Source organism: Lagopus leucura, unplaced genomic scaffold, assembly GCF_019238085.1.
Source record: "Lagopus leucura isolate 7727_CA_CO unplaced genomic scaffold, USGS_WTPT01 Super-Scaffold_100008, whole genome shotgun sequence".
Classification (NCBI taxonomy): domain Eukaryota; kingdom Metazoa; phylum Chordata; class Aves; order Galliformes; family Phasianidae; genus Lagopus; species Lagopus leucura.
In genome coordinates, this window is record NW_024962265.1 from 33,993,270 (window position 1) to 33,999,269 (window position 6,000).

A 6,000-nucleotide genomic window follows, 5' to 3' on the forward strand; every position below is an offset into this window, starting at 1 on the left:
CTGGAAACACGAGCTACAGTGTAACTGATGTGGTTCAATCTCCTTTCTTCTCCAAAGACTCTTTTCAAAATATATCTATGGCCTCCTAGTTTTTAAACTAAAAAAAAAAAAAAAAAAAAAGAGTTGTTAACCTGGAAATTTTAATTTGGGGTGAAAGTGACATTAATAATAAAAGAGTTCTTCTAAGTAGTACTTAAAAATAGCACATTTAACTCAACATTTAATTGAGTAAACCAGTTATGAATTAGAGAACGATGAATTCTGTTGCAGTGGAAAACCATGTATTAAGCACCTTCAGTAGCCACTGTATATTAAAAGGCCATATATGAAATGCCAAGTAAACACTGAAATGCTTAGTGACTAAAATAGTATATATGCAAATTTTAGCTATGGGCCAACTGCTGACAGGGAAGCTTTAAAGGTGGCATTAGTAGCAGCATAATGAGATATTTGGAAAAACAGAGTTGTATCTGATTTCAAAGCTGAAAGAAAGTTTAGAGCATTCTTGAACAGAACTACAGATGCCATGAAAGGACCCAAAGCAATGGCGGCTCATAATTTGTAGACAGCTGCAAGCAGTTGATCAGTCTTCAAAAGAATCTGTACAGAACCTATAGTGTATCTCGATGGACACGCAGTCATCTCAGTTTCGGATGATGAAAAATGATTGTAGGTAAGACCAGCAACCAGTAGAAGACAGAGAACTTAGCTGTCAAAGAGACAATGTGCTACCCAGCCTGGAACCAAACTTGACATACAGTTCAAGCTCAGCTGCTTATACGAGCAGGTGAAGGCATGATGAGAACTAGAGGGAGCAGGAAATAAAGACCCAACAGAAGAGACTTTTTCATTGTTTGTACAGATGCTGCTGAGGAGGCTATGGAAAACTGCAGTATAGTAATACTGCTTGGATGTAGACTCACAGTTTGAAACAAACAACGGCAGCTGAGCTGACAGCCAACATAAAGGCGAATCTGCATATCAAAGGACCTAAAGGACACGTAGGTGCTGCAGATGACTGTCTTGAGAGCAGCTTGTTGCTTTGTAGCCATGAGATATGCCATATTTATGGGACATGAGCATATACAGCATATTAGATAATGATGTTTGCTAGTGCCTTCTCGTTACGTGACCCAACTACAGCCAAATCTCATGCCCTACCCTTGTTCCATCCAGATCTCAGAGCACGGGCTCACACACACAGCAGCTGTCACGGCACAAGCCCTAAACAACAGCCGTATTCCCGCTCCCTTGCAGGCATCATCATTTGTGCATCTGGAGAAAATCTCTGCAAAGCATTCAACTTCTCCAGCTCCCGCACTCGTACGGGCGGTGCCGCAGGGGAGCACCGCTGTGGCCGCCGTCAGGAGAGAGGACGTAAGACTAGATCGCCTCTCCAAGAGACTCCAGGTAGCCGCAATCGCCCTACGAGCAGTCACACGCCGCCGGGAAGGCGGGACGCACCGAGCGGCTCCGCGATCCAACGGGAGCCGGCGCCGGCCGGCGGACCTATGGCGAGCGGCGGCGACACCGCGCCCGACTCGGCGGGGCCGGGCCGCCCCGGAAGGCGTTGCCGCCGCGCTCCGGAAGTTGTGCGGCGGAGTCCGGCCCAGAGCGAGGCCCTGTCGCCGCCGCAGTCGGGAGGCGCCGCCGTTCCCCGCCGCGGACGCGGGGCCGCCTCTCGCCCCCGTGGTGGTGGGCGGCCCGGCCCTGGCTCGGCGGCCGGCGCGGGCTCATGGCGGAGGTGGGTGCGGGCGCTGCCCCCGTCCCTGTCCGGGCCGCGCCTCGCGGGGTGCCCGGCCGGCTCCCCTCGCCCCTGCCCCGCGGCCGGGGCCGCGCTCCTTCCCCGCCGGAGTGCGGAGCCGGCGGTGCGGTGCGGCGCGGGCGGGCGGGGCTGCGGCCGGAGAGCGGCGGGCGGGAGAGCGAGCGAGCGGGCAGGGAGGGAGCGAGCGCGGTCGGGAGAGCGCGGAGCGGGTTCGGAACAAAAGCGGAGGGCCGGCCGGGCCGGCCTGGCGGCGGGGGCTGCCGGGGGCAGGAGCGGGATGCGGGAGCGGCTGTGCCCGCACGGCTGCGCGCTGCCATGGGTCGTGCCCTGCCAGCTGTCAAGCGCTGGGCCGCCGCTCCCGGCGCTCCTCTGCCGCTGCTCCCGGCACACAGCCGCTCCCCGCAGCGCGTTGGGGCCCTTCCTCTCGCTGCGAGCGCGGGAGGGATGGATGTGGAGGATCACAGAGGTTGAAAGGGCTTTCGGTACCACTCTTCCTTAGTTCTCTGTCCGAGCCGTGGCTCTCTGGGATGCTCTCTTGGCTTCCCGGTCTCCGTGTCCCGCACAGCATCAAAGCACAAGGGGTGGTGATTGTGAGGAGTGGTTAGGAATGCTGTTGGGCAGTTGGTCAGAGATGACACCGTGCTGTCTCTTAGCTTTTTCTTTTTTTCACTTACAATGTTAGTGACAAAGTGACATTTAGCGTAACGAGCAAGAAGCACAGACATGTATTGTGTCTTGCTTTAATGGCATTAGCTATACAGGTCATTCTGTGTGATGACTCTCATTCAGTCCACGCTGCTGGCTCTGCAGTACATTTGTATTTAGAGGAACATGGCTGCTTTAATAGTGGGTTGGTACGAAGAAACATTCAGATCCACTGAATCCAGATTCAGATCTGCTTGCTTGTCTGGATCAGCAGAAATGCCAGTGAGGTTCCCTGTCTGTTTCCCTCAGTTTGCAAGTGCATCTGAGCAGCACAGCCGTCCTGCGGGCGGTGTTGGAGCCTGCTTCAAGACAAATGTGCATTGGTACCAGTGTGAGTCACCAGTTCAGGTCCAAAAATATTCCCTGCATCACAAATGGAAAGTGATTAAGAACATTATTTCTTGACTGAGAAGTCCTGGGTTTATTTGCCTATGTATCAAGAATGTTTTGAAAATGCTTGTTGAAACAACGTTCCAGCAGTTGTATTTATATTTGGTTAAACAGCTTTTTGCTCACTTTCCAGTTTGGTGTCCTGTCTTCAAAGCTGGTGGTTAGCTGTAGTCAAAATAAATTGTTCTCATTTCAGTACAGTTTCTACAGAGAGACTTAGAGCACTTTTTAATCTTATAAGAAACTTTGGTTAAAGAGGAGTTGTGCGGCCTTTAATAGGCAGTCTGTGGAAGAATGCAGCTCTATAAGAAGAGGAGAATTTCATAAACTGTAGGAAAATAGATGGCACTGGCAAAGGCAGGTTCAATATATGTCAGTATGAACTTCATTTGCCCCTTTCTTGATCTGCAGGGTTGATACTTCTTGTCTGCTACGTTGATGTGATTGCATTTCTTTCTTCTGTTAGCCGGATGGGTATAAACAAGTATACTGACTTGCTGTGGGAATGATTCCCTTTTAAATCTACCAATGCAGTAAGAAATGTAATTGCTTAGTAAAGTTAGCAAGGTTATTTCTAGCAGTCAGTGTGTACTACTACTTATAGTAATTTACTTCTCAAGGATCAGCTTGAAAATAGTGATATCCATGCTTAGTAAAGTTCTGATCCTGCAGTCAGCATTATTCACTTCTGTGACCCCCAAGTCTTACAGTTTCAGCAATACAGCTCTTTGAGTGGTGTCTGAAATTCACTCTTCAGCAGAGAGGTTTACGAGATCGCTTTAATTGCCTGAACTATTGTTTAAATTCCTTGTGTTAAATAAACTACAATTGAAATAATATTCAACATGGCTGTATTAGTTCTATTGCATTTATGTTTTTACAGTGATGCAAAATAGAATGTCTGGTGAAAGTATTGATACTATGTTAGTGTAAGACTTCATTTTGCAGCACACAGGGAGTGAAGCTGGCTGCTGCAGTTACCTGCTTCCACCTCCTGCTGCTTGTGCCCAAGCAGGCCGTGGCTGCTTAGCTTTCCAAAAAATGCTGATGCTTAAACTCAAAAAGAAATGTATTAGAATCATCATGCTGAGCTGCTGTGGCAAACTTAAATGTAAAATGGGGTGGTACACAGGTGCACTTTGCAGCATCTGCTGTGGGTCATGACTGGACGTTCTGCCTTTCAGCCTGCCCCCTGCTCACTCCTTGTGCTGGGAGTGCTGCCTATGGAGCTGAGCTGATGACAGCAAGTAGTTTTTTCTGTGCGGTGCCCGGAGGAGTTGTGGATGCTCCATCTTTGAGGTGTTTGAAGTCAGGTTGGATGGGGCCCTGGGAAGATGGATCTAGTGGATGGCAACCCTGCCCGTGGCAGGAGGTTGGAACTGGGTTGGTCCCTCCCAACCCAAACCATTCTATGGTTCGTTCCATGATGATGCCCTGGACTGGCACCTTGTGAGGTTGGGACTGGGTGTTTTGTGAAAGCTGTGGTGGGACCCATGTGCTTGAGGGGAAGAGCAGGGCTGCTTGGGCCTTGACCTGTGGCCAGCACTATGGGACTTCAGCTGGAACCGAACCATTTTGTGTGAACGTGTTGCTGTCATGGACCATCTCCACTGCAGGAGATTACAGTCAGTCCTGTTTGCTCCCTAGCCCTTGCTGCTCCGTTCTCCTGGGCACAGGCAGGTGCCCGTGCAGCACTGGGCTGAGGTGCTCCCAATGGGGTGTGCAGGGTGAGGATGAGGCTGGTGCAGTGCTGCACAAATGGAGGTGAGGGGAGCAGGTTGCTTCTGGTAACAGGGACACATTGTGCTGGCCTGGAGTGTGCTTGATCCTGGCTGACTTTGGTGAGGTTGGGCTTGGGCTGAGCACGGAGGGTTTGGATGCATTGTTTGGTTGTGGTTTGTCGGCATACTTAAAACCTGAGATCCCTTAATCCTTGGCAGTGTGACTGTGGTTTCAGTATGCACTTTGAAGGCATCTTAAGGGAAGAATCTTGCTCTTTTGTATCCTGATGCCCTTTTTCTTTTTATCTATTTTTACTTGGTACCTATTGTTTAATTTAGTGATAGTTAATGGAAAAAATATGCTCCTGCTTATAACTCCTGTTCATCCATTGGATTCTTGAGACAATGAATTTGTTGTGTATATATTGAGCTTTGAAACATAAAAAAGACTGAGAAAATAAGATAGTTATCAGTGTGTGCTAAGAAACCTGCAGGAAATTTTGCAGTAATAACTAAATTGAACAACAATAACAACAAACGATGAAAATGCTGAGGCTGACCTGAGACTTAATGCTGTTAGCTTCAGACAGTTTCCCAGGAGACAGCATGTGACTCTTCTGTTAAAGTGATGAGGCAATGCTTAGTGGTTTTCCAAATCTGTCTTAGGACTTCAAGGCTGTAACAGAAGTTTCGCTTGATGTTTCAGGAGAGTTTTAGAGACTGTGTACCCCAGCCGTTTGTCCCTGCTGCTCTGCCGTAGCTTGCCGTGCCTATCGATCCTTTGCAGCACAGAAGCTGTTAGCAGCGCTGCCTGCCTGAGGCACACTGAGCGGCGCAGGGCAGCGATAGCTCTGCTTGCTTTCACTGGGCTGTCAGCTCAGTGAACTCTCCCTGAAGTGGATGCGTGTGTCCTTCTGTGATTCCAGCTCTTGCAGATCTCTACAAATGATCACCCCTGTTGACTGAATGGCATAACTGGGCAGCAGTGCCTGCTGGGAACGGTTATCTACCTGTAGCTTCTCAGTCGCATTTTCTGAAACAGATTTAATGGGTGTTGGTTTTGTCAGCTACTAAGTAACATTGTTCTTCATCTAAGCCATTTGAGGAGCAATTGGCTGAAAACTGGAGTCCAGAGGTGTAATTCCATGCAGCATAGCAGGTGTTTTTTTTAGCTGAGCAGAAGTGATACAGGAGCAGGCACAACGTAGCAGGCTTTGCATTGTCCACTCTTACGCATCACTTTCTTTTTTTCTTTTCTTTTTTTTTTTTGTTGTTGCCCCTTCTGTGTAATCAGTGCTATATGTAAACTTTCATAACCTAAACAGGTTATAATCTGGTGTGTAGTTGCTCCTCATGTAAGTATGTAAGCATCTGTGTGTGTGTGTGTGTGTGTGTGTGTGTGTGTGTGTGTGTGTGTGT

General features: G+C 49.0%; 1 protein-coding gene across 1 annotated transcript in view; it reads left to right on the forward strand.

Annotated features, from left to right (window-relative positions):
* Positions 1-1,680: 1,680 nt before the first annotated feature.
* Positions 1,681-6,000, forward strand: part of FRS2 (fibroblast growth factor receptor substrate 2) — a 50,474-nt gene continuing 46,154 nt past the window's right edge. Inside the window, exon 1 of the mRNA XM_042872791.1 lies at positions 1,681-1,744. The gene's annotated coding sequence lies outside the window, so the exon portion shown is untranslated. The remainder of the gene's footprint in view (positions 1,745-6,000) is intronic.